The sequence below is a fragment of the Triturus cristatus genome, chromosome 4_1, assembly GCF_964204655.1.
Source record: "Triturus cristatus chromosome 4_1, aTriCri1.1, whole genome shotgun sequence".
In the NCBI taxonomy this organism is placed as follows: Eukaryota; Metazoa; Chordata; class Amphibia; order Caudata; family Salamandridae; genus Triturus; species Triturus cristatus.
The window spans coordinates 934,863,435-934,884,856 of record NC_140585.1 but is presented as its reverse complement, the minus strand read 5'-3'; positions in this window follow the sequence as shown (position 1 = coordinate 934,884,856).

Genomic DNA, 21,422 nt, shown 5'->3' with positions numbered 1-21,422 from the left:
ACCGGTGGCCATTGTACCAACTCATATCTGCAAGGAAAATGGTATCAAGAAGAAAATATTTCATGATATTCTCCGAAAAATTAGTGTTTGCCATGTCATTACTTTGAACAGTGTTCTAAAATTGAAGACAATAAGCTCCTAATGCCTATTATGCTTGCTATTTGCAGAATATATACAGAAATGTACCAGTGCGTTCTGGCCATGACATTTGCAACTGAAGAAATCAACCAAAATGCTGAGATCTTGCCCAACCTTACTCTAGGCTTCCAAATTGTGGACTCCTGCTACACTGAGTCTGGAGCACTTCAGGCAACCTTGTGGCTGCTCTCTGGTAAAAAAAACACACTCCCCAATTACAGGTGCAAGTCAACCTTCAAGATGTTGGCCATCATTGGAGACATGTTTTCCCCAGCCTCAGTTGAAATTGCACGAACTCTAGGACGCCTCAAAATACCACAGGTAATGTAGAAAATATTCCAGGTTTCCAATCAGAGACAGTGTCTGCTCACGCTAGGGGTTGCTATTGTTCTGTTATCCGCTAATTAACAAGGAAATCCTATTATAGTTTTACTAAGTCATGGGCGAAGTGGGCATTTTCCCAGTGTTCCCACCTTCCACAAGGCCCCCTTGGAAAGTGTTTTTTTCTCTCTATCTCATCTCTCTCTATTTTCCTATTTCAGCCACTCTCCTCTATGCCTAGATGTACCTCTCTCTCATTGTCTCTCTCTACCCAGTGTCATCCTAAGGATTTTTAGGGCCCGAGCAAGGAATATATATAATACTATGTGGTAGGTTTTCTGAATGTTTAAGCATTATACAATATTTGTAACATTCTGGAGGCTGGAATTAGTAGAACATGTATAAGAAAGTTCAAAAGCATTCTGAAAAACAAAAAACAAAATATGTCTTGTCTGGAGCCCAAGTACTTATTAAGATGACACTGTTTTACATGACAGCAAAATGTGAACTATAACTGTGAGCTCAGGGAGTTCTTATACACCAAACAGAAGACAAAAACTCTACCACATGCAGACTGATTTTTTGTCTCTTCTACTGCCTTGGTACATGTTTGACGGCCAGATATGAGATTTGTCCAGGTAGATAAAAAATTTCTTTGCTTGGAGGTGACTGTAATCCTAAATAACTTTTAAATGTTGTGTTTGACTTGTGTGTTTAAATGGTATGCAAGTTATTTAGGGGTTTTAAAAGTAATTGGACCTATTTGCAAAAATTGTGAGACACATTTTTAATATATGAAATGAAATGAAGTATTTATAAAGCGCATGGATACTCACAAGGAGTGTCCCGGCGCTAATAGCATTCTTATTTGGAAAATGATCAGTAATATGTCAGTGAGTAGCAGGCAAGCCCTATAATTAAAAAAAGATATACAAGATACTTTAGCCTTTAAATACATTGGTGCCATTGCTAAACATTTATAAATAACTTGTAATCATTACATTTCAAAAACTCAAAAATGCCTTTTGTGTTACATTAGTGTATTTGACAGAACTCTCCCAATCCCTTATGGCACTGGTATGCCGTTTCCACAAATTGTTACACTCCAGCATCACTGTCTGTGATTGCACTGACACCTTGCACAGTTTACAAAATAACAGGATTATGTCCCCAATTGTAACAGCAAATGCTTTATTGGTCATACCTTGCCAAGGCAATATTCAGATTGAATTCTAACTCTCCCTAAAATAGCATAAGCAGTAGTCTTGATGGAGTGCGGTTGGCAAGACCCTTCTGAGATACTCTACTGCCAATAATGCCCTCGCTCCTAAATACAATCAATCCTGGGATGCAATTAATGGTCTATTTAGGAGTAGCAGTAATATATCTCTTCCTTATGCCTTAATACCTCTTTCAACAGACCTCAAATATACAACTGTAGTTGATCGCCACCTTCCATCTCATATTCAGGACTCCTGGGCAGAACAAGGAGCTATGTGAACATCCCCACCCTAATTACAATATGTAAGTGAAAGCCAAAGCCTTCAGCACCCTTATACTCTATAGACCTTGTTAGAAATAAACAATCAATCAGCGGTCAAGAAAGAAAATGGAAGAAAACCAGAATACCCAAGGACTTTTTTATACTGAAGTTCCTATGTCTAACAGGCAGACAGCTCATCACATCAGCCAAAGCAAAGTACTACACCAACACCAACAATTAGGGCACCAACAGAAGCAGAATGCTGTTCAAGAGAATCAAGCACTGCATCAACCCCCTCCAGGAGCTACCTACTCCTCACTTCACAGGAAAGTGTAATTCCATCAACCTTTTTCTCAGTCAACAAAATACAAAAGATCTGACAGCACATCTGCAACACCAAGCCTGATTCATCTCTTATACCCATCCCTTCCCACACAATCTTGCAGTAGTCAACCTCCAAAGCCCTATTTTACACAGATTTCACTGACATACTCAACTCTCTCAAAGGGTCTTCATATGAAGATGATGTCTTGCCACCATCCTTCATAAAAACACTCTCTGGTAATGCTCTCTTACTACTACCTACCATTGTTAATGTCTTCCTCACTCAAAGCATCTTCCCAGAAGCTGTGAAGTCAGGCCAGACCCTCTTACCCCTAAAAAACCCTACATTAGACCATGATGATGGTCTTGCCAACTGACGGCCCATCACTCACCTACTATTCGTCAGCAAGATCTTTAAAAAAAGAAGTGCATATTCGACTCAAAGATCACATCAATGCTAGTTATCTCCTGCATTAATACCAGTCTGGCTTCAGCTTCAGCACTGACACCGCTATCTTACAGATTGTAGATTGCGCCCTGTTGACCACAGATGAAGATGACACCTGCTTCCTGATATTTATAACCTCACTGACGTCTTTGACAAAATTGACCATCCCACTCTTAAATACACCCTGGATACTTGAATGTCGATTGGGATTCACTGGCAGTGTCCTTCACTTGTTCTCCTTCTACCTTTCCAACCAACACCAGTTAGTTAACATGGGCACCTTCATGCCTCTACAGATTGCTATCACCTGTAGAGTCCTCCAGGGGTACATTTTGTTTCTTGTCATCTTCAGCCTTTACATGGTGCAACTTGGTGCACTACTGACAGATAACGGCATAAATTTGCTGATGATACACAGCTCTACTTGAAAGTCTTGTTTGCTTCAGACATCCAATGCCTAAAATGTGCTTGCACATGTTAGAAAATGTAAGAAGAAACATTACATTCTCACTGATAAAGAAAGACTGGGATTACAAATGCTACAAAAAGATTTGCCATTATTATCAGGAAAGCAGACAAAGGAGGAAAAGTGGCTGTAATGGACTTTGCAAACTATAACCTTGAGGCATTAAAACAGCTGAGTATTAGGACTATCAGCAAGTCACTATACAATACAATACAATGCATTTGTAGAGAGCACAACTACCTCTGAGGAGGCATCCCGGCGCTAGCGGAAGAAACTTAACAGAAGAGATGCTAAATGAATTTATACAAGATTCAAAGAGTAAGGTTTTAAGCTTTTTCTAAAAACACCTTTGGACTAGCTGCTTCTCAAACCAAGCAGAATCGCAATCCACAGCTTGGTTGCCAGGAAAGTGAAAGCTCTACCTCCTCTTCTAGCCTTGTGAATGCGGGTACTTAGAAGAGTTTGAGATTGTTGGATTTCAAAGATCACTCCTGGATGTACGGCTTGAAGCGGTGCCTAAGGTAGAGAGGACCCTTGTGGTTGTAGGCCCTAAAGACAAGGATGAGTGCCTTGAACTGGATCCTTTTATTCACTGGAAGCCTGTGTAGATGACATAGTTGTCCAGACAACGCAACCCGTGAGGGGGGGGGACCTTGATAATTAGCCAGGCAGCAGCGCTCTGAATGATTTGGAGATGCTGTATCCGAAAAGCCGGGAGCCCCATTTACAAGCTGATGGTGTAATCCAACCTGGATATAATAAAGGCAGGAACAATCGTCATGCAAAATTCCATGGAGATAAGATGCAGCATCCTTCTCAGGGATTTAAGAGTGAAGAAGCAGGTGGTGGATAATGCCTTGATTTGGGGCATGAAAGTAAGGACGGAGTCAAATTCCACCACCAAGGTTTGTTACCAGAGTTGTCGGAAGGGGGGGGAACCCAATTAGAATGACCACCAAATGCTGGTTTCAAGGGTGCACTTGAGGTAAAAAAATGTTTTATCTCAGTCTTGTCTGAGTTAAGCTTTAAGTGATCATTCACGTAGGATACAACTCTCACGCCCCAAGACTCAACTAGTTTAGCCATATATATATATATATATATATATATATATATTTATATATTTATATATATATATATATATATATATATATATATATATATATATATATATCCCACAAGTTGCTCAGATTTGAGGCCGCAACTCGCGGCCTCAAATCTGAGCAACTTGTGGGATAAGATATATATATATATATATATATATATATATATATATATATTTGTGAACAAGACCGCAGGCTTACGGTCGAAACACGTCATCTTGACATGCCTTTGAAATAAATATACATCTTTTCGCATCACTTATGGAGTCCGTGCCCGTTGTTTGAGCCGGCGTGGTTGTACTATGGGTTCCTGATATTCATATATATCGCGACTGAAAAAGGAAGAAGTGATCAAAAAAAAAAGCCTTTAAATTTCAGCGCAATGAAAATGATTATGAACAGGGCCAAATTTTTACTTTTTCGCGCAAGTATGATGCAGTCAAAGCAGCGAAAGGTAACATAATTCATCGGGGAGAGGAGGCCTCACAGGGGGAACAGCAAGTGGAATGCAATCAATGTCATCCCTGTCAGATCTCAGCTCCGCGGCAGAAACAGAATCAGAAGCGGAGACGAATCCGAGTACATCAAGGCAGGTCACACGTTAGAAGATGAGCTGAGTTTTTTAAGGGAGCAAAGGCGCCAAATACTCCGTCCCAGGAAGCCAAACAATTACTCAAACAAAGGAGAAATGCAAGGCGCCGGCAAAGAAGGAAACGAAGGAGGGAGTGTGCAAAGCAACAAGAAATCGAACCAGAGAGAATGGCGCCAAAAATAAATACCAACAATGTAAGTGAAAATTCTATTATAAACTTGGCAAATATATCAATCTGGACCAAGCAGAAGAACAGCTTTTGAAATTGGGGCTATCATTTTGTGTGTCGAGACTAATTTTGAATACCCACAGACACGGGTGGACATATATCAATACATTAGAAAGATAAAACTCCAGAAATTCCACCAACTGAGAACAGATAAAACAACAACAATAGCCGCTATGGAGACACAGCAAAGAAGCCATACAGATCTTCTGGCCGCCGATGTTAACTTGATCCGCGACCTGAATATGATGGAAAGAGAAATTTTAACCTGTGAAGAATCCGCTCAGGTAACAATGGAAAATATGGAGATTAATATCAACACTGCGCCAGTCACCAATTTTAGAGCAAAATCTAAATTTGTGCCAGTAATGACAAGATATTCAATTGATACATTTAATGAAATAATAACATCTGAAGTCTGGAAATTGCATGTAAAAACCCAGAAACAGAAAAGGAAATACAATGCTCAGTTGCAAAAATACCATCAGCTAATGAAAAAATTGTGGTAAAATGACTCTATAATCATACGCAACTCCGATAAAGGGGGAAATTTAGTCATTTGGCCGAAGCAGCAATATATGGAGGAGGCCTTAAACCAACTGGGGGACCGCAATTGTTACAAACTGAGCTCAAAACTCATCATGAATGTAAAACAAGATGAATTATTTGGCAAATTACTGGCATGGAAAAACAAGGGTCTAATTAACCATGAAGAACTTAAATTTCTTAAAAATGAACACCCAAGAACGCTAGTAATATATTTTATCCCAAAGATTCACAAGGACAAATTTAAACCTCCTGGCAGACCAATAATATCTGCAAAGGACAGTTTGTTGGAAAATGTATCAGTTTATATAGACTCGTTTTTACAAGAACACGTAAGGCCTTTACCGTCATACATACAGGACACCACAGACTTTTTAAGACAACTGCATGATTTCAAATGGGAGGATGAGTATGTTCTTGTGTCCATGGATGTATCTAACCTATATACTTCAATCCATCATAGGGATGGACTGAGAGCAATTGAATACTTCCTGGGCACAAGGCCCATAGAATATCATGCACATAACAAATAATTGATTGACCTTACCAATTTCTGCCTAAACAATAGCTTCTTCATATTCCAACAGCAGGTATAACACCAGGAGAGAGGCGTAGCTATGGGCGCGAGCTTTTCGCCTAGCTACGCCTGTCTCCATATGGGGTGGTGGGAGGAGAAGGTATTGAAAACAAAACATAGAAATTGTTGGACAGAGAATGTGGTAAAGTGGGTCCTTTTTATCGATGACCTGTTCTTTATATGGCGTGGCAATAGAACAAGTGCTCAAAGTTTCATTAATGAACTTAACAATAATGATATGAATTTACAATTCACATTTGATATAAGTACAAGCAGTATATGTTTTTTGGATGTGGAGGTATATGTGCAAAACAAGAGTATACATACACGATTACATCGCAAACCTACATCAGGGAACACAATCCTACATTCTAGCAGCTTTCATCCAAAACATACAGTGTTAAGTTTACCATATGGTGAAATGCTGCTTATTCGTAGGATTTGTAGTAATGACGATGATCTATACATAGCTCAACAAGAATGTAAAATGAGATTCCTAGCAAGAGGCTATGGACATAAGGTCATAGATCATGCTATCGCACGTACTAAATCAATGTCTAGAAGTGATTTGCTGTTTAAACCCTCATGTAGCAAAATCAAACAGTCTAATACCATGGATAACACGACCAACAATCCCAGACTAATCCTAACTTATAACAAACAAAGGAATAGCTTTAGGAAAATAATCAAAAAGAATTGGCACCTTATTTTGAGTGGCCCAGTCATAGGGGATAAAATGCCAACTTCCCCTATTATCACATTTAGAAAAGCATGCAGTTCTAGTGACCATTTAGTTAGCAGCAGCCCTGAAGTTCCCGCAAACACCAATTGGCTTACCAAACGCAAAGGCTTTGTGAGGTGTGCGACCTGCAAAGCATGTAAATATGGAGAGAGTAAGACCACATTCCACACACCCTTCATGATAAACCCAGTTCAATCAGTAAGTTTTTAACGTGTAAATTTGACTTTGAGGTGTACATATTAGAATGCTCGTGTGGATTGGGATATGTTGGTAGTACTCGTCTCCACAAGAGGATACTGCAGCATCTACGGGCAATAACCAATAATGCTAGTTCCTATACGGTAGCCCGTCACTTCAACGAAACACATAACAACAACTTGAATCAGTTGAAGTACTATGTAATTGATAACGTCCCCCCATTAAGACTGGGAGGGAACAGAGATGCTATACTCAGACGACTCGAAACAAAGTATATCCTAGAGCTAGATAGCAAGAGTCCACACGGATTAAACACAACGGAAGATTTGTACACGTGGCTATAATATAAATACTCCATACTGAGAACAGAACCATGTAAATATATTATGATATTTTAGTCTGTCCCTTCTCCCTTTTATGAAATCCTGTTTTTTACCAGTAGTACCATGGGCTCATGGTACACTGCTAAAACAAGTAATGCACTAGGCACGGTGTCACTTTATTGATGAATAAAGAGGAAACCTGTTCATCAAACTAACACTTTAAGCACTTTTAGAGCACACTTTGCACATATCATGTACTGTACATAGAAACCCAAATACATAAAAAAATGTGTGGGTCCTAATTAAGTCATAACTTCAAATGCGGTGAACACATAGGCAATTATGGATTATCCAGTAATGCAAAAAAGAATCATAGGCTTTACTAGTCAATGCTGTGACAGGATCTGGATTTTATTGTGTATTATTTGTTTTAACAATATGTATTTATACAAATATTGTTTTAAATTAGAAAATTTGCACAAGATGGATTGTCTATGGCAAACATCAACCAAAGGATCATTTTGCATTAAGCAGCTAGAAGTTGCAGCAGAGGTGTCAAATATGTTGCCCTTAAGTGTTTTTTAACATGTGTTTAATATTTATATTTGTATTTATACACAAAGATATTTATGAATATTTATGAATATTTTAACACATGTTTTGTTGATGAATTACTTAAAATTATGTACTAAGATTCATGATGAGTGCACTGTTCAAAACAGAGAACAAAGCGTTAGTCTGTTTTTTATATTCATTGTAACCACTAAGCACTGTGTCACTTTAAAAATGAGAAAAAAACTGTGAGCATGTCATGTGATCAAGTGCTCTGGGTAGCCCGAAATGCGCCATGGAGGCAAGAAGCACGAAATAAATATTTGCAGCACGTATAAAGTGGAGTCCGTTGCGTTCTTTATTGAGGAAATCAAAAGAAGGAATTTCGGGATATCTATCTATCTATCTATCTATCTATCTATCTATCTATCTATCTATCTATCTAGCTATCTATCTATCTATCTATCTATCTATCTATCTATCTATCTATCTATCTATCTATCTATCTATCTATATATATATAGATAGATAGATAAATTGTTCCGTGACAGAGGCCTCTTACTCTGGCAGGGCGGCTTCAATGTGGCAGGCACGGATCTCCTGCCTTCAATCAAACCAAACCTTTCTCTGCACCAGAAAAAGCCATTGATGCCATGATTCTTGGTAATCCAAAGCGCTTTAAACACAGTATTCAAACTGCCTGCAAACATTATCTGTCCCAACGCGTTTCAGCTCTGGTATCATGCCTTGTTCACGGGAAATAACAAACATTGCTTTCAGAAATGACCGTTAATGGCATGATTTACAACGCCTGTGGGTCATTTCATTGGTGCCTTCGCAGTGAATTGAAATCGGCCTTAACTTTTTCTTGCAGCACATTGCTTTCAAATTATTCATTCCATGCCAAATCAATACGCAAAACTATATATATATATATATATATATATATATATATATATATAGATATATATATATAGATATATATCTAAAGATTCAGTGAAAAAACCATAGGTTTCACACACGTTATAGTTAGGAATTAGCATTTAAAAAACCTTAGAAATTCAGTGAAAAAACCATAGGTTTCACACATGTTATAGTTAACTGGACATTTTACTCGTAAAAAACCATTGAAATTGCCCCGTTATAGTTAGTTCAGCTAACTATAACTCGCGCGCCCGCAATGCACTGCTGATGACGTCACATATTACATCACTCATGACATGGTCAGTGACATCACTCATGACATCACTGATGACATCTCAAATGACATCACTGATGACATCACTGATGACATCATCCTTGTGATAGAGTGGCAGACCTCCTCTTCCCCTAATATAACCTTTGATACACACAATCAAAAATAGAAATTAAAATTTTAAAAACAATGGACATACCAATACCAGTTACAACAACCTATACAGTAATTCTAAGATCCAAATACACATCCACTCATTCACCAACAGTCCTATACAGTCACTCATACATGTACTCACTCATCATATGTACTCATACACGTATACATCCTGTTACACAATGCCACTCATCCATAGAGGTACTCACACACATAGTTAGTCATGCTAATAAAGAATCAAACATACATTTACTTGCATATACAGTTATACACACACCACCACACTTACTTCTACGGAAACTTACACATACTTAGTCTTTTAAACAATCACTTATAGAAACACATACTTATTCATACAGGAACTCTTTCAATCTCTCACTCTCACATATACTCACATATATACACCAATAGTCACATATACTAGTTTAAAACATATGTAGTTACACATAAAGACACTATTGAGACAGTCATTCACTCACTAACACACCCATACATACACTCATCCACCCATACAGTCCTGCACACATGCTGTCTTCAACACATACAAACAATGAGTCACTCATTCATGCACCCATGCACTACGTAATACCCCTCACCGAACCAGACACTCACACTCATACTGATACTCAAAAAACCAACTAATAACCTATTTAGACACTCATGTAGCTACACACCAACCCATGCAGCCACTTATACACAAAGTGAGAGACTGATACAGATATTTACATATTTAAACATTACTCACTAAGCCATGTATTCACTAAGATACACTTAATCAGTCACTAATACAATCAATTTTTCAAAAACAATTCATCCATTTAGACACTTATATACCCATTTATTCTTCCATCGACCTTGAGATATACATATATAAAACATATTTAATTTTCAGAAAAACACACATTCACTGGATGATGTCATCAGTGATGTCATTTGAGATGTCATCAGTGATGTCATGAGTGATGTCACTGACCATGTCATGAGTGATGTAATATGTGACGTCATCAGCAGTGCATTGCGGGCGCGCGAGTTATAGTTAGCTGAACTAACTATAACGGGGCAATTTCAATGGTTTTTTACGAGTAAAATGTCCAGTTAACTATAACATGTGTGAAACCTATGGTTTTTTCACTGAATTTCTAAGGTTTTTTAAATGCTAATTCCTAACTATAACGTGTGTGAAACCTATGGTTTTTTCACTGAATTTCTAAGGTTTTTTAAATGCTAAGTCCTAACTATAACGTGTGTGAAACCCATGGTTTTTTCAGTGAATTTGCAAGGTTTTTTAAATGCTAATTTTGTTTTTTTTCTTCTATTTTTTTAAACATATTTTTATTTTAATTTTCTATCCTTTTTTAAAGACTATGGTTAAATTTTTAAAATTCTATAATATGTTTTTTTAAATATATTTTATAAAATAAACATGTAAAATTTATTAGCAATACATTTTTTCCTTTTTTTTAAATTTTTTTTTAGTACGCGTACCGTAAGCTTACGGTAAGCGTACGGTTTACGCAACGTCCGTAATTTATCTACGTTGTTTGCGTAGAGTTACGCAATTTGCGTAGCCGCGCGTCTTCCGCGTGGGACGCGTACGCGTGTACGCTACACGCGCACGTTACGCGGAAGTGTCGGGTAGTGACTGTTATGCGCATGCGCGCAAGCGCGTGTCTTTTTTACGCGCATGCGCACTTTTGCCGTAAGCGTACCGTAAGCGTACCGTAAGCGTACGGTAGGTCATGTGATCATGAAACACAACTTTTGATTGGTTGAAACTACTTTCAGTTCTAGAACTCTCCTACACCACACCCATTCCCCTCATTTCTGCTTGTGATCCCTTGGGAGAAGGAGCTGGTTTGTCTTTGGGATACGATGGCAGAACAGCAGAGCTCTTCTGAGAGTGAGGCTAGCACTAGCAGCACTGTCTTGAGGCAGAGATCGAGGAAACAAAAGCCCTCTTATGTATGGGATTATTTTACTTTTCCTGAAGGCCAGCAAAAGGTGAATGCACCCTTAGTAACTTGCAGGCTGTGTCAGCGTGTACTTTCTAGAGGTAATCCTGACAGGAAGTATTCCTTTGGGAATCACACCATGAAGAGACACCTCCAGGATGTACACAGAAGGACACATGGTCATCTTTTTGGAGGTAACTCTTCAGAAAGACAAGCAAGTACATCCACAGCAGCTCAGCCTGGACCATCATCTGCAGGGCTGACTCCTTCTTCTGCAGGTCAGGTGAGCCCTTCATCTGTGGGGGGAGCATCTCCTTCTGCTGGCCCTCTGGAAATTAACCCTCGTTTTCTGAGGGTTGATATTCGATGTGCCTCTTGTCATGATCTAATTTGTCATAGGGAGACCAGTGTTTCCCTAGTGAACAACAAAATAGATCAGCACACTTGTCACAGAGACTAATTTTTCCATGCTTTCTTTCCTCTGTCCCTGCATGAACACAACGGTTCTTTTAAGAGCCAACCTTATCTTTCATCTTTTTTTTACATATGTTTTTAAAAACTTTTTTTATTTTTTTTTACCGTACGCGTACGGTGCGCGTACTTTTTTTTTTTTTTTTTAAAAACACTAAAAATCAATATTCACATTACAAGGTCCTTGAGAGACTACAATTATTATTAATGACTTACCATACCCACTCAAAAAAATATTTATTCATTTGTTTTTTAAAAAAATAGCTTTAAAAATGGTTCTAGTTTTCGAAATTTTTCTATATCAATCTGAAAAAAAAGAAAAAAGTATTAATATTTTTAAAACATTTTATAATACAGTACACATATTTACATATTTTTCAACCCCACTCGCTTGTGAATACTGTGCATGATTCCACATGGTAAGTAGCTACCTGTGTGCTAAGAGTCTGCTTCTGCACCAAAAAATGTCTCCCCCTTTCCATCTAATGCAACTGTGAAATCACCAGAGCAAAACGCAATAAATCTCTGCCTGTAATTCCTATTTCCACACAGAGTCATGTTTTCACATTAGTCCCAAAACGAAATTTCTTTGCCAATTTGAAAGCACACTTACTGCTCTTTTTTTTTGGCAAGTGAAAATCACTTTTATAGACTGACACATTATGAAACCACTTTTTTGATTTTTTTAAATGCACATGTCCAAACTGCTTTTTCAGACCACCACCATGTGTAACCTGGGTGGCTGCCTACATTCCAGCAAGGGCAACCAGCCTTAGTGATGCTGAATGTATTTGCATTACAGACTGAAACCTGAAAACCCCACTCGCTTGTAAATACTGTGCATGATTCCACAGGGTAAGCAGATGGGTGTGTGCTAAGAGTCAGCTTCTGCACCAAAAAATCGCTCCCCCTTTTTCCTACTAATGCAACTGTGAAATCACCAGAAAAAAACGCAATAAATCTCTGCCTGTAATTCCTATTTCCACACAGAGTCATGTTTTCACATTAGTCCCAAAACGAAATTTCTTTGCCAATTTAAATGCACACTTACTGCTCTTTTTTTTTGGCAAGTGAAAATCACTTTTACAGACTGACACATTATGAAACCACTTTTTTGATTTTTTTAAATGCACATGTCCAAACTGCTTTTTCAGACCACCACCATGTGTAACCTGGGTGGCTGCCTACATTCCAGCAAGGGCAACCAGCCTTAGTGATGCTGAATGTATTTGCATTAACAGACTGAAACCTGAAAACCCCACTCGCTTGTAAATACTGTGCATGATTATACATGGCAAGCAGCTGGGTGTGTGCTAAGAGTCTGCTTCTGCACCAAAAAATCGCTCCCCCTTTCCATCTAATGCAACTGTGAAATCACCAGAGCAATACGCAATAAATCTCTGCCTATAATTCCTCTTTGCACACAGAGTCATGTTTTCACATTAGTCACAAAACGAAATTTCTTTGCCAATTTGAAAGCACACTTACTGCTCTTTTTTTTTTGGGCAAGTGAAAATCACTTTTACAGACTGACACATTATGAAACCACTTTTTTCGATTTTCTTAAATGCACATGTCCAAACTTCTTTTTCAGACCACCTCCATGTGTAACCTGGGTGGCTGCCTACACTCCAGCAAGGGCAACCAGCCTTAGTGATGCTGAATGTATTTGCATTACTGAGTCCAACCTCAAACCCTTAAACTATTCTTTTTTTTTTCCAGTACACCTTAATTTATTGTGAAAACATACTCCATATTATTTTACATGTTCCTCACATTTAAATTTCTCCCAAAACAGAAAATGATAAACGCAACTACAACAAAAAGAATTTCCATTTCTATTATTCATTTCTTAAGTTACCACATACATCCCCTCTCAAACTCTAAACTCACCTTTAAAATTAGTTAGTTGTGAAAGAAATGTGACACTCAAACAGCAGATTATCAGAGCCAGGATCTCTGTTGTGTTCACCTATCTCCTCTCAGCAGAACCAGATAATGGCAAACTTTCCCTCTCTTTTTCCACACATATACATGTTAGTTTCAAATCTCAGTGCTTGCCCCTTTTTTTCAAATGTAATCACACATTTCTATTGGTTGAAAACCAACCCTTTTCCAAAAGTACCCTTCCCCCAACTTGACTTCTGCCTAGTACCCTTCCCCCAACTTGACTTCTGCCTGCTACCATAGCAACAGCTCATGGAACACTGCTGTGTGGAGTTAGGTCAGAAGTTCGCCACACAATGTTTCAATTCCACAGAGCAAGAGTGCTTGACTTTTCAAACCTAACAGCAAATCCATAGTACTGTTCTTTGGTAACACATTTTTTTGTACCAATACAAAACATGCTTCTATTAGTTTACACATACAGCCTAGTTTTTATTCTAGAATGGTATGAAACAGCCAATCAGTTCTTTTTGTTTTGAAAAAAATATGTATGCCTCCATTTCCAAACTGTCTTTCTTTTCAAATTGCCATTCTACTGAAAGACACCTCCTGAGTGCATCCAGTTCTCCTTTGAAGATGTTCACAGTGTGGATTGTAGGGCACAGCTATGTCTTCTGGAGTGAAAAGTTTGCAGAGAAAACAGATATGGTGAGAGACCTTGCTTTGCCAAATGTAGACATTAAATGGATTGGTCAGAGAGGGTTAAAGTGGCACCAATTGATGCCATTGGTGAAATCCTTCATGCAAATCCAACACCCTGACCTCATAATAGTGCACTGTGGTGGCAATGACCTAGGCACTTTGACTGGGGTAGGTCTGGAAATGCTTATGAAGGACACCTTTGCACAACTGTTTTCACTTTTCCCTAAAACTGCCTTTGTGTTTTCCAACATATGCCAAAGGCAAAAATGGAACTGGTCCAATCATTTCTGTCCGCAGATTGACAAAGCAAGAAAGCACGTCAACAAATCTGTTTCTGCTTTCCTCCGTGACTATGGTATGGGTGCCATTTACCACAACAACTTGCGTTTTGACATGCAAGACATTTATAGAGGAGATGGTGTGCACTTCAATGATAAAGGGAACAGAGTCTTCCTCTTGAACCTTAGACTCTGCATCGGTACTTACTTGTAGGTACCACTAAAAAATCATTTCATAAACACAACGGCTCTTTTTAGAGCCCCCTAATATCTAAACACTTAAATCTGAATTTCATTTTTTTTTTTTTTTTTTTTTTCTACCGTACGCTTACCGTAAGCTTACCGTACGCGTACCCCGTGATTTTTTTAAAAAATCAATAAATGTTTTCTTTGTACTTTACAGTCCTTCTTTGACCCCCTCACAAATGTAAGGGGGTCTGTAACTCTCCTCATTGCCCCCTTTTCTTGTTTTCACTCTTTTTTTTCTGAGTGAAACACACAAAATGGCGGCCGCCGCTTCCTGGTTTCGGCCGATTCGAATGTTTACTAAGATCTAACAGCCAATCAGAATCGCGCTCGCGCACGCCACCGTACGCGTACCGTAAGCTTACCGTAAGCGTACGGTAAGCGTACCGTAAGCGGGCTCAGATATATATATTGATTTAAAGGCTATTTTCTCAGAATCTACTGAACAGATTTACACCAAACCTACAAAAGGCACTTCCTTGACATAGGGACTACCTCTCTGCCAAATTTCTAGTAATTCTGTTCAGCCGTTCGGGCTGTAGCTCGTTCTAAAGGTCCTATGGAAAAATGCATGGGAAAAACGCGTTTTGGGACCCCCCTTTTATCTCAACCCCCCCTTGACGTATCCCCCCGAGACTTTCAGGGTAGGAGCGGAGCGTAGCGCCCCACCTATTTTGAGAAATTCGCGAGGATTCATCGACCGGCGCCAAACTTATTCAAAATAGAATGTTGCGGATTTCCTATGGAAACAGGGTCCTAACTATAACTACCTACTGGCGACCGCCAGTAGGTAATATAGATATATAGATATATATATAGATATATATATGAGAGCTGACCTCTGTGGGACGGTTTTAATGCAAAGGTAAAAGGTGAAAACAACCTGGGAGCTCTCAATGATGAAGGATTTCAGACATAACAGAGCTTCGTCTCTGATACTGATCTTTTTAAGTCTTTCCAGCAAAATAGTGTGAGAGACCGTATCGAATGCCCAGGAGAGATCCAGAAGCATAACCATGATGGGGGGTACTTGAAACCAGATTTTGTTTAAGGTAATCTGAAATTTAGAGTACAGTGGTCTCTGTGCAGTAGCCAGCGTGGAAACCTGATTAGGAGTCATGGAGCAGATGATTGGACTCCAGAAAGTATGAAATATGCCTGTTAACATTTTCCTCCAGAAATTTTGTAACAGTAGGAAGGAGTGAGGTTGGTCTAAAGTTGCTATGAACCTTAGGGTCGGCAGATGGCTTTTTAAGCAGGTGTAGCAGCAAAGCTTGTTTCCAGCAGGACGGCACCAGCGCTAGGTCCAGGAATTCATTTAGCAGTCCATTCAAGATGGGGTTAACCACCGGGGCCACCAGATTGAGTATGGCCGGGATGCAGGGATCTAGAGGAAAGCCAGGCTGGCAACTTGCAAATTTTGCTGCTGATTTCTCTAAGGTAATGGGGACAAAACTGGACAGTAACCGGGCCGGAATAGGAGCAAAATGTTGCTCTTTGATTATAGGGACTCTCCACCTCTCCCCCAGGAACTGAACATAGATGGCTTGGATTTTTGTGAAGAAGAAGTCAGAGAGACCCTTGCTAAGCTCCTTATAAGGAGGGAGGGTATTGCTTTTTGCCCAGGGAGAGAGAACAGAGTTGGCAAATTTAAACAACTCACGGGTTGTGTTTGCAGCCTCAGGGATAGACGAGGCAATACATGTTTTTTGGGCTGACCGAATAGCCACATGGTATTTTTTGAGAGCGGCTAAGCAAATTGCTTCTGTGCCTTTATCATAATTGGACCTCCATTACCTTTCTAAACTTTTACAAATTGATTTCTAGGACTTAAGGGTGTCAGGGAACCAAGGCGCAGAGGGTTTAAGTCTTTTAGTGAAGTGGGATTTCAAAGGCACAACAGTTTCAATAGCCTCCGTCAGCCAGCTGTTGAAACATATTGTGTCCTGCTCTAGGTCCCTTGTCTCATGACAGAGAGATAACTGGAGCACCTCCATGAGTAGGGAGTCAGAGATTTTATGCCAGGGTCTAGACACATTCTTTGTCAAACTCTGCAGGGCACATGGATTAGAGGGATCAAAACATGGTCAGACCAAATGAGTTTCAAAACTGGCCTTACCCTCACAGTCGTGAAGTTGGCCAAGATCACATCGAGAGTGTGACCTGTTTTGTGAGTAATAAAAAACACAAGGGAAACCCTCCTCACAACGAACCAGGGTAAATATTGTATGACAAGAAACAGAGGTTCGTGTGGCAACAATAATGAACTATGTTAATAATAAAAAGCACAATGGCAATAGTAATGGGTCACACGGATCTAAGAAAGAGAGGAGGCCAAGTACAGTGTGATTGAATATTCACAGTTTTATATATCAATTTTAAAGAAACTTCACAAATATACACAAACAAATAGTGCTTAGTGTCCCCAGTGTGTAATGGAACCAAAAGACAAATTGGTGAAAGTTGTGACATTTACAGATTGGTTTCCAATATTCAGAAAATTACCATTTACAGTTCTTGGGTAGACTCAGACACTGTATTAGATGGCCAGTGCTGATACAATGATTCGCTTTTTTATATGTCGACGGCGTTTCGACCCTTCCAATGATGCAGGGTCTCTTCAGGACCTAATAATATAGGGACATCTGGAATTCAAAAGGGGAGAGTGACATAAGCTACATTATATAAAAGTGATAAGACGGTGATTTCTCTGATGAAAAAAAATATAATTAAGGCCAAGGGGTACCTGGAGAAATAGTAAAAATGAATGCAGCCACGTGTTTCGAAGTGAGGAACACCGGTCAAGTGAAAAGGAAATGGAGATATACTCACACTGGACCCAGCCGGGTACTGCACGTGTGAAAAAAAAGGGGAAAATGTGTTGGTAAAGAAGGTATTGGAAATGGTGGGAATGAATGAACAACTGTAGGTGAGGATGCTTACCTCAGTGTGAGGGTGGGGTGGAAAGGAAGGCGCAGAAGGAAGGCTGGCGGTGGACGATGAGACTTTGCAGATGCGGCTGTCTATGGATCAGAGCCTGAGCGTTATTATCTGCAAAGGAGGCATGGTACATGAAGGGAATAAGTGCATCATGTATAAAAAAATATATAAAACGGCAAGTAGAAACTTAAAGAATTCTTACCCGTTTAGGCCTCCATTAAGGTAGGCCAAGTCACAGGTAGCAATGAAATGGGTGCGGTAACTGGATACGTTCCGTCCTGGGATATCTGAAAGGATGCACGTGTCCATCAGTTACAGAGTGCAGGATGTTATGTGAGATTAAATCGGGCACACGGTCATCGCGCATTAATTAGCTTCACATTGCTGAGTTAGCGCAATATGTAGATGCTCCGTGTTAGGTAACAAGGTGATGTTCGCAAGATGGTGGTCCGTGCCTTAATAGCGCATTAATTCGCTTTGCTAAGCAATAAGTGCCCCATTGTGTGGCATTTCATGCAAACTATCAAAGTAATGTGTGCGAAATATTCATGCGCGCGATAACATCACCATAATTTGCTTAATAGTCGTATAGACTATAAGTGCACCACCCTCTTATTGGCCGATAGTGCCTCAGGGGTACCGGAGCGTGGGAAACAGATTAAGTTGGTGTATGGGTGGTGTACAGAATAACGGAGTGTGGGTGTTGGACTTGGACCTTTTTGCAGGGTCATCCCTGAACTTTTTGCCTTCCTCCTATATTTTTTCTGACCTGCTGTTTTATGACTGCTGATCAGTGCTAAAGTGCATATGCTCTCCCTATGGTAATTTGATGTATGATTTGTGATTCCATGATTGGTTGGTTTGGTTTACCTGTCATACCCTAGTACAGTGCACCAGGAGTGCCCAGGGCTTGTAAATCCAAATGCTGCTGGTGGGCTTGCAGCACTGGTTGTGCTACCCACAGAGCAGCCTGTAAAAGTGTGTCTAAGGTCTGCCATTGCAGAGCCTGCGTGCAGTCTGGTACTGTCATGCTGACTGGGCAAGTGCACCCACTTGCAGTCCCTGAACCTTCCCTTTTCTTCATATCAGACACCCCTGTGTGGCATGTTCTAATAGTGAATTACAGCCCTTTTCGTTTTTCACTATTGCAAGGCTACCTGTTCTCCATAGGCCAGAATGGGCAGTTTGGTTATTACATCTTATAATCCTAACTGACTCAGGGAACATGGTAGAAATTCGAATTTAGTATGCCTGAACTCAGGATGATAAAAAACATCTTTTAGTGAAGTTGGTTTTAACATTCTGTGTTTGAAAATGCCACTTTTAGAAAGTAGGCATATTCTTGTCTAACCATTCAAACCTGCCTCTGCTAGGCTGTGTATTCCTTTGTCTGGTTTCTGTGAGTGACAGGGCTGGGGAATTCCAGGAGACAGGGTGAGGTGTCCCAGTGGTGAATAGAGAGATCTGCATCTAGATGGGTGGGAGGAGCTGCACCTGGGACCTGAATAGGGATGTGCCTGACTTCCACAGTGCTGGCTCCACCCCCTGTGGTGCATCTGGTGTCTCTGCCCTGCACTGTGAAAGGAGAGAAGGACTCATGTCAACAAAGTGCTCCATGGCTGTGCTTTCCCTCCACAATGCTGGCTCCACCTCCTGTGGGGCGTCTGATGTTTCTGCCCTGCACTGTGAAAGGAAAGATGGAGTCTGGTAAACAGAGTGCTCAGGAACTGGTTTGGACTGGGCAAAGGCCCCTCTGCCTTCAGAGGACAAAGGATTTCTGGGTATAAATATTGGGACCCTGATCCCAAGAATTTAGATCACTTTGGGAAAACAAGAAGAACCTCTGCTGAGGGAGGAACCAGACGAAGCTGAGGAGGAAACTATCCCTGAACCTGGGGGATTGGCCTACAGTGGTTGCCTTACTGCCAAAGAGAGGAGAAAGGAACTTTGTGTGTACTTTTGCTCAACTTGTGAAGGATCTCCAAGGGCTTGGAAAAGAGCTTGCCTCCTGCTGAAGTCTCAGGAACAACAGACTTCACCCCCCAGCTCCCCAGAGTTCTTTGGAAGTGCCTCCTGCTGTTGTTGGGCCTTCTGAGGGGCTGCGTGTCGCAAGGAGCTGGAAGCGCGACTCGAGAAGGAGAAGCGGGGCGCCGTCAGAGCTGTTGCCGTCGCATCTCGTAATGTGTGTCGCCGCGGCAGCATCGCATCGAGCGGAAGCGTCTCCCAACGCCGAAGAAGCGTGTCGCCATCGCAGCCATCGTAGCTGACGCATTGCACCGCATCAAGAGAAGAGTCTTGCATCAAGGAAGAAGCGTGTCGCCATCGCAGCCATCGTAGTTGTCGCATTGCACCGCATCAAGAAAAGCACCTCGAATCCACGGAGAAGCGTGCCGCCATCGGAGCTGCTGTCGTCGCATCACGTAAAGGGGTGTCGCCAATGCAACAACGCATCGAGCGGAGGCGTCTCGCAAACATCGGAGAAGAGTGTAGCTGCCAAGGCCACTGTTGTCACATCGTGTAAAGGGTGACGCCGCTGCAGCTGAAGCATCGAGTCGAGTCTTCTCGCAACATCTGAGAAGCGTACCGCATCTGGGAGATCTTCACGTCTTTATTTCTTTGCACCAAAAACTTAATCGCATCAACATCGTTGCAACACTTTCGTTGCCCTGCGTGTTGCATCTAAAAGGTACATTGACTTAAAGTGTCGCATTTAAGAACTTAAGAGAACTAAGCAAAATTCTACCATCTAAGTAACAGTATTGTGTGTTTTTGTAGTTTAATGGTCTTGTGGTAAATCTATATAAAGAATACTTATTTTTGATATAAAACCTGTGTGGTGTCCATCTGTAGTGTTGTCACTTGGTTACTGTATGTGTTCACAAATGCTTGACACACTGCCTCTGAGATACGCCTGCTCGTGCCAAGCTGCCAAGGGGGTGAGCAGGGGTTATTTTGGGAGTGTACCCCCTTACCCTGACTAGAGGAGGAGGTCCCTATTTGTCACAAGTGCATACCTGTGCCAGCTAGAGACCCCCAAGTCTAACATTGGTGGTCCAGCCGTTAAAGAAAATTGATCGCGCGTGAGGCTTACCTTTTAATCGGCAGAAAAACGCGTGCAGCTGCTACGCGTTGCCTCTGAAGCCTCTGTCTGTAAGTGATGACAGCGAGGGAAGCTTCAAGGTACACTTAAGTCCTATCTTGGGCTACTCAAAGCCGGTTCTCACGGCAGGCATCATAGTGGATTGCCGTTTGTGAGAGAGACCGGGACGGAAAGGAAAAGGATAGAAAGAGTGAAAAGACCCGCGTTCTGAACTTCAAACAGTGTCAAGTTGTGTAAGCGCATTAAAGGACTTTGTGCAAAGTGTGTTTTCTTGTGCAATGATTAAATATAAACTGGCATATTTAGAGCAAGGCTAAATGTTTTTTGCCCGCTTAACATGGATAGCGTCAACAGATAGAAGAACAGGTTTAGAGCAATGATGCAAAAATGAACACATTTCTCAACAGCGTTTCAAAAGTTAATCCAATATAAGAGTATGTAGTAAACAGGAGGTAC